The sequence below is a fragment of the Uranotaenia lowii genome, chromosome 2 (assembly GCF_029784155.1).
Source record: "Uranotaenia lowii strain MFRU-FL chromosome 2, ASM2978415v1, whole genome shotgun sequence".
Lineage (NCBI taxonomy): Eukaryota > Metazoa > Arthropoda > Insecta > Diptera > Culicidae > Uranotaenia > Uranotaenia lowii.
This window is the reverse complement of record NC_073692.1, coordinates 103,682,341-103,691,071: the sequence shown is the minus strand read 5'-3', so window position 1 is coordinate 103,691,071 and position 8,731 is coordinate 103,682,341.

Below are 8,731 nucleotides of genomic sequence, written 5' to 3'. Positions count from 1 at the left end.
TAGAGCTTTTTCTGGGGTGTTTCGAATATACTGCAAAAAACAACAATAAAATTTATTAAAAGTTCAAGTGGGTTGTTGGCAAAACGGAGAAGCGAAAGAAACAAAAGAGAGCATTCCCAATGGACAGCAGGGTATAAATGTGGTCATTGGACAGTTAATTTTTATACCGTTTTTTCACTTAAACGATGCATAAGTTTGGAAAAATAATAACTCCCTTTTCGCGTCCGAAATATGACATTTTAATTTTTCATTCAAAAGTTCTATTGAATACATTCACAACGTTTATTATTTCATTTTTAGAAAAAAAAAATGAATTGTTCAGGGGTTAATTATTGTGCTAAATTTTAAACTATCTTTTAATCAGAGACCGACAAAAAACACAAACACAACACAGTACATATCGTGCAACACAAATCCTGGAGTGCTGACACATAAATTTTTGTGTGCGACACTTTGGTTTGGCACAGCACTTCAATTATGTTGTGTTGCATCAAATCAACACGACACAGTTCCCAGTTGTGTCGTGTCGAGGATAACACAGTTGTGCTCAACACGCAACAGGGTGTTGTTACGAGCAAGGCTATTTTTTCACCCATCGCACTTGACTGGACAGCATTTCTCCGTATTGTCAATGGCGAAGCTTTTCACTCACATTGTGTTGAGCAAAAGCAAAAGAAAAAAATATCCAGTTCGGCTGCTAGCAAGTAGACGACGAATTGAAAAAAAGCTAGCTAGCAGGAGCAACAATGATAATCGTACCTATCGGGACCGGCACACGAAAACACTGTGTCGTCAACTGTGTGGAATACTGCGCTGTGTTGCGGCCGACACGCAACAAAAGTAGATCAACACAGACACAGCACAGCTTCGTTTCGCATGTGCTGTGTCATTAAATTGTGTTGCACTTACTGTGTTCGTGCTGTTTTCCGTCCCTGCTTTTAATAGGCTTTTATTTAGCTTAGCTTAATTGACTACTCACATCCTCCCTGAGTCATTTGATAGGAAAGTTTAATGATGTTTTTTTTTTCAAAATGCCATATTTTTGATTATTGGTTGGGGTAAAATTATTTAGTTTTCTAGAAATAACGTTTTAGCCTAGTTATTTTTCTGAAAATCTTTTTTCTAGCTTTATTAGCGTTTTAAGCCTACTATGTTTAGTTACCATTCCTTCATAAATTTATCAGGTACGAGAAATTTTTTTTTTGAATACTTCATATGCAGATAATTTTGAGCTTGAGCTTGAGCTTGCTATCAACGACGGTCCACCTGCGGCCCAATCCTGGCCAATGGCATAATGGTTGCACTTCGTGATTGGTTCGAGATAATCAATGTTGTACAATGAACCAAATGAAAGGTGCTGGGAACAAGCATCGCAATCTCACTGTACACTTTTCAGAATCTCCTACTTTAAAATGAATCAATAACGACGCCGGCCAAGTCCATGTAGTCGATAGGAGGTAGGGGAGTGCAGCAAATGTGGAGATATGTTTAATGGAGACCGGCTGTACGCCATCCTTTAACAAATCTCCACGCTGAATGTTTTGGGAAAAGGTAGTGCGGAATGGAAAATCGCCTTAGTAGACGATTAAGTCACTTGAGACCTAAGCTCCTAATATCTTAAGACACCTACGTTTCCTACTGATTAAACCTAGAGGCCTTAAAAAGGTGTATGTTTACAAACTAAGGCTGTACTGTACTAACGTTTTCCTAGCTGAACTTGGCCTCATATAATTGAATGTCTAAATTTGGTGTTGTAATCAAATCTATTTGTAATTAATTCAAAATGGTGTTGTGGAAACACTGTAGCACGAAATTTTTCAAAATATCTTCAAAAACCGATATCCGCTTGGCAAATAAAGAAGCTCATTAAGCATGAAACTGATTGCTTTCCTCCTAGTTTCCCTGTTTTTGTCTTAACTTTTACCATAATGAAACCTTGAAATCAAATCTATTGTAAAGGATTATCCGATTTAAAAAAAATTAACAAAGCTTTAAATTATCAGTATTTCTCAAACTATTATTTAAAGTCATTTGGATCAGAAGCATACAAATGATAAAATCATCAATTTTGAATAAAGTATACTAATCAATTCTTCATACCTCAATCTATATCTGGTGAAAAATTTTTAGGAAAATGAATTTTCAAAATTTTTCCGATTGAAAGTTTTCACTCGAGTTCGGAAAATATTTCTTTGAAATTTAGCACCTTGACAACTTTGAAGCTAATTTTCTCGAAACATTTGGGCACCTAAACACCTCTGAACCCTAGCTCCTGATTTGGTGCGATTGGATAAAAAAATGGAAGTTTAAAACTAAAAAGGAAAGACACCTATTCCTTAGAACTGATGTTTCCTATCACTTCAAAAATAAAACTTCAGTACCTATCAAACTCATAATTTTTATCAATACCAAATGCCTTTTACAAAAATATATCATGGTTTAATTAGGTAAAAAAATAATTGATGAGAGATTCTACACGGTTTTATTGACTAGACATCTTTTTCGATATTCTTAACTTAACTGCTGAGAATTGGAACAATAAAGTAGGTCTACCTACAGCCACCTAAAATGTAACACATTCAGTCCAGAAGTTAGCATACTACTTTTCAATAAATCCATTTTTTTATGTTTCATATTAAATTTACGGATTTGTTATCTCCTTATCATACACATTGTTGCATAAAATATTAATTAAGCAGAAAAATATGGTAAAAGAATACTTGTTGAAAGAATTGTTTTACAGTAAGAATCACAAATATCATACGGAAATGAAAAAAAATGCAGGATTTACATTATAATTTCAGTTGTTAATTACAGGGTTTGCCTTAAACTTTTATTGATTTTTTGAAACTAATAACCAAAAAATTTTTTTTTAGTTCTAGCAAATGCATAACGATTTTATCTTATCCAGAAGACAGTTAAAAGTGCCCAAGATTTCTTTTCTTGAATTGTTGTGTATGTAGAAATAAAAATTCACAGAATTCCACAGAACAAGCTCTATAAGTGCCATATAAATAAAAATAATCAAAACAAATGAGAGATTTTTAAAACTGACATTGCTCATATAAATATACATTCGTTGAATATCCATATATCGAAGTTTAACTACCTGCATCTCATTTTTAAATTACAACCCTTAACGAAGGCATACAATTAAAAAAAAATAAATTTTGAAACAAATTCCTCTGTTGATCATTGATACTTTTTCACAAACTTTATATCGATTTTTTATTAAAAGGATTCAAAATCAAAATATAACTAAGCATAAAAGGGCATACATTTTTTTTATTTATATGTGCTAAGTACACATCAATTAAAATGTTGATAATCAATAGTTGTAAAACATGTCACTATTGAGTGAAACAATAATGGATCAGCTCTAATATGCGATGGAAACAAGTACTTATCGTTCACCAAGTATTAATCAACTTCCCTGTTTTGATTGCCCATTGAGTTCGGTATTGAAATTTAATTTTGTATGACTATCAAGCCTGGGAAAATGAAACGACTCTTGCTGCTTAGAGCTTAGTCGTCAAATTTTTTCCCATCATTGCTTTTTATTCAAATTTCTGTAAATTAATGAAATGTTGAAGTAAAAAACAATCATAAATTCCACTTATCTGAATATCCAGATCAAGTAACTGGAGCTCATTGTGACAACTCGTCTGCATGCAGATTACCATTCCAGGGTTGGTCCTATGTTCCGGGAGCGTAACACCGTTGATTCCACGCGAATAACTTCTTCAAAAAAGAAGTGGACTGTACACACATTTTTCTTCAGAACTCCATTTCAAAGTAACACAAAAAAAACATTAATACTACACTAGAATCAACAATCACATATTTATGTTTCTTCATATCTATTTCATATGCAGATAATTTTGGACACACATTTTGGATTCAGATGCAGATTCGTTTTATGAAATTTCAGATTCAGTCTAAGGTTACCGAATCCGATTCCAGATTTGAACGTTTTTTTTCGGCTTTTCCAAAAATTTACAGAAATTTCATGGATTTTCAGGATTTTTTCAATAAATTCGATTAAATTTATATTGATAAGGTAGTGAAATCGTTAGTTCACAAGATGAATATGATTAAAGTGCTGTTATTCAAGAATCCTCCACAAATTTCAACAATTGATTAATGAACGGAATGGAAAAGTGCAATGCATGCGGCAATTAAAAAATGAAGAAAAACTTCAGTGCTTAAAACATTTATTGGAAAATTCAAAGAAGATTTACAGAATTCACAGGATATTAAGTAAAAATTTCTCTGTAAGATCTCCAACTGATCTCATTCAAATCGTACGAAGATACCTGCTGGAGGTTTGCTAGCGGATTCTGCTGCTTAGAAATTGGTGAGCTCGTTCCTTGCATTATTCTTAGTTACCATCTGGAAATCTGTTATCAAAAGAATCTGTGTTAAGTGGAGATTGTGTAGTGAACAATATAAAATTTTGTATCAAAGTGATGATAGATTTGATAAAAATTATAAATTGAAAACATAGGTAAATAACTGCGATCGCCGGTATTGGGTGTTTTTTTTCTTTTCCATGCTTTTTTTCAAACTGCAGTCTGGTAGTGCTACGCTTGCTGCGACCTTAACTACTTTTTGAATTCTGTGCAGTATGGTTCAGGGCGTGTACAGCTTCGGGTGTGTTCTTATACCAATACACGGAATCGTCCATCTTAATCGTAATCGTAGGCATGGTAGGCGAACAATTCCCTGTCAAAAAGCGCTCCGTCTCCACCTCCCACCAATGAGAAACTTTTGGTACCCCTTGCCTACTTTTCCCCAATATGCAACCACCCGTAGCTGTAGGCACGCTGGTATGGTTGTTGAATTCTCCCGTAAAAGGGTTAGATTGCTTCATTTTTTAATTTAAATTTAATTTTAAAAGACAAAAGAATTGCGATTAATACATGTATGTAGACATTCTTGATTTCTATGTTTATTTTTTTAAATTATGTTTTATTGTTTTCTCGTATAGAGATAATCATACTTGTATAATTTAAAAATAAAGTGGCATGCATAGATGGAAAGATTCTCAATATTTATTTGATAACAGGGAAAATAATAATTCTGAAATTGAATTGCAAGTGATAACCATATGTGAAACATATTTAGACATTTTGAATTTATTGATTGATTATTAAGTAAAATAGCTTAACTCTATTGGGGATTAATGGGGGGGTAGGACAGGACATCAAACGAGCGGAAAACTGATATACAATGGATTGTGGGTTCAAGCCAGCTGGAGTATCTCGGTAAATTTGGAGTCCTGAGTAGGTTACTCAGGTACCTATTTAGGGTTTTAATTTGTTTCGAATAGTTGGAAGGGAGTAAGATGAGTCAAACCTGTCCCAAGCCAGTGGTAACGGACCCCTTGGTTGTGCTGCAATTATTGTTGATGAGTTAACACGTTCGTCGCCACGGCACCCATATTCGGGTGACGGGTGTATTTCCTGGGGGGCCCCGTCACATCAAAAAGCAGGTGACGCTCTCTTACTCAAGTTAGCCGCTCAGTTTAGCCACACGTTGCAAATCTGGGAACTCTCCCTCTTTTCTTACTCGCTCCCAGAATTTCTTTGGGCCCGGCTAGTAAAACTACCAAAATGAGCGTGGCGACGAACGTGTTAAGCATGAACAATATTTGAATGTGCGATCGAGACTTCCCGTACCGACACGGGTCGAAAGATCTATCAGCCATTGGTGGGTTTGACATACATACATACATACATACATACATACATACATACATACATACATACATACATACATACATACATACATACATACATACATACATACATACATACATACATACATACATACATACATACATACATACATACATACATACATACATACATACATACATACATACATACATACATACATACATACATACATACATACATACATACATACATACATACATACATACATACATACATACATACATACATACATACATACATACATACATACATACATACATACATACATACATACATACATACATACATACATACATACATACATACGTACATACATACATATCTATATTAAATTTAGTCGGGATGAACACAGTACTATTTATGTCGTAAAAAATTTTTAATTTAGTAATGAAAATAATAATTTGGTCTGAGAAACGAGCTCTTGAAAATTTTTCATTTTTATTTAAAATCAAGCTATGTAAAATCAGTACAAAGCTGTACCGAATCTCGCAAATCTGTCTTTCATACATACCTATATATTTTGAAATAAATGAAAACAAAAACTTTGTAATTATTTCTTCGTTGAAAATTAGTTATTCATTTATTTGCTCTGAATACTTGAAAAAATTGATGGTGTGGCCCGCCCTCCTATCGTATCTCCATAATTTGGCCTGCTTGTTGTAAATATTGGCCACCCATGCTCTAATCCTTGGAAGAAAATTAAACAAAACCTCAAGATAGAATGTCAATTGACTTTGTTTGGTCATGTTTGTTGTTTGGATTTTTTTGTGACGTCACAAAAACGAATGGATTGAAAATTTATATGCGAATGGCAGAAATTTCAAAGAAAAAATTGTTTTAGAACAAACATTAATTCCAATTTCATTCTGATTGTTTTGTAAGACCTCTATTTCACTATGTTATGAAATTTTCTGGTCCTTTGAAGATTTCATTATTTTTTTTTTCTAATAATGAACGCAATGTCATCTTGAAACTAAAACGTTCCAAAACGAAGAAAAAATCTACTTTTAAAAGGAGTGTTCAACAGATTGTCATGATTTTTATCCAATCGGTTTACCATATTCTATTCTTATGTAGAACTAAATTAACATCAATTGATGATTGTTAACTCGATTTACTAAAATGCCAATAAATAATTGTGGTTTTTTATAAAAGTTTGTTTTTTGATAACTTTTTTGTAATAAGGATCTTAAACTGCACTGACTTGATTATTTTCATGGAAGACTTTGAACTAGTTTTAAAGTTTTGCAAATTTGAGTAAGGAAAATCCACCATTTTTCGAACTTCGATGGTCTATTTAATACAAAAATTACTCGAAAATTCAACTTTTTTCGTACCGATCTTGAAGAGCAAGAATCCTTCTAAAATAACAGGTATTAAAAGTGGAACATTTCCAGCAAATTCTTGAAATTATCTACGAGAAAAGCAAATTTCCTAGTAAATTATCAGAATTTTCGTGATTGTGACGTCGCAGTATGTACTAATACTAAAGCAGGGCTGTCTCGACACTACCTTCTTTAAATATTCCTTGATGTTTGTTCTCATTTCTCAATTTATAACTGTCAGAAAAAGAAAATACTTTATCTCTACCCAAATGACATTACATACTTAAATGCGCTATTTTCTATTATAAAGAAAAAATTAATTATTTTAGCCATTTTCTTCAGACAGTGTTGGATGAATGTTATTTATTGGATAAATATAAGTAATCTCAAAATCAGCAATGATCACGATCCATTCAGAAGAAGAATGTACCGTTTTGAACACTAGGGATCAAATGTACTCAAATTTTTTTTGAAAAAAGTTGAGAGTTTTCCATTGCATTGAAAATATGGTATAGTGAAATTCATATTATACTCTAACGATTGATCTGTTGGAGTAAATATTTTTGTTGTAATTTTTCCTTTTAAGGAACTTTTAAAGTGATAAAAAAAGATCTTCAAGTAACAATTTGTAAAATTTTTTAAACAAAGTTCAATAACTCAAACTATTATTTTGTTAAAAAAAATTTGAGCTTTAAGCATTGTTGTTTCGCTCCATTTGGCACATTTTTCTAGAACATTTCATCTTGGTAAGACATTTGTTCAGGATTGGCCCTGATGGTTTAGATCGATAGCATCAGATATTCCGAAAATAAAAAAAAACCGTACACACATTTTCAAACAACAATCACAAACTTTTAAATGGACTGTATTTTTACTTAATAACTAATTACAATTACTTTCCGACTGACACAATGGTCCCTTTTGGACCTCTGAATCTGGCCATTCTGGCCTCTGACTTGACCGCTCGGCCTCTGACTATGTTACCGTCTCCGATGGTGGTTGGTTGGAAAAAGAGGCCGAGCCTTGGGCTGACTTTGGCTGGACCCTTCGGAAAACCCTCTTCGTTGCCGAGGAAAAGCCGATGATTTTGGCGCATTACTGCCGTTAATGCGCGCAGCATCGCCATGTTGCTACTGGGTCATTTCGTCTAGTGTAAGGGTGGTTCGTTCCAGAACAACATTCCAGTTAGGAGATATAGCAAGTATCCTCATTCTCCCCTTTTATCTGATCAAATGTAGGTTGGATTTTTTTTACGAATACCTCATTTTTAGCAATGCTTTCTCAAGAAATACTTCTTGACGTATCAAAGGGCTGATGGAAAACCAAAAAAGAATAATGTTTTGATTTTAATCGAAGCTTTTTATTTCCATTTTTTGCTACACGCCGTTACATTGACCGCAAATATTTATGCGTTTTTTCCTCTGTCACGATTCGAGCTATTGTCACGATTTTAAGTTTAGTCTCGCTAGGTTTTGTCATTTACAACAGAAAAAAAGTTAAAATAAATCTAAATCATAAAAATCAGAATTTCAAACTTCAAATAGAACTGGAGCACCCCTAAAAAATTTCCAAATTGTCGATACAATTAGGTACAGCTAGCCGATCAGAGATGGCGCTACTAAACTTTGCTTGTTCGCCTCGTTTTTACGGAATCTCTTGTTTGGA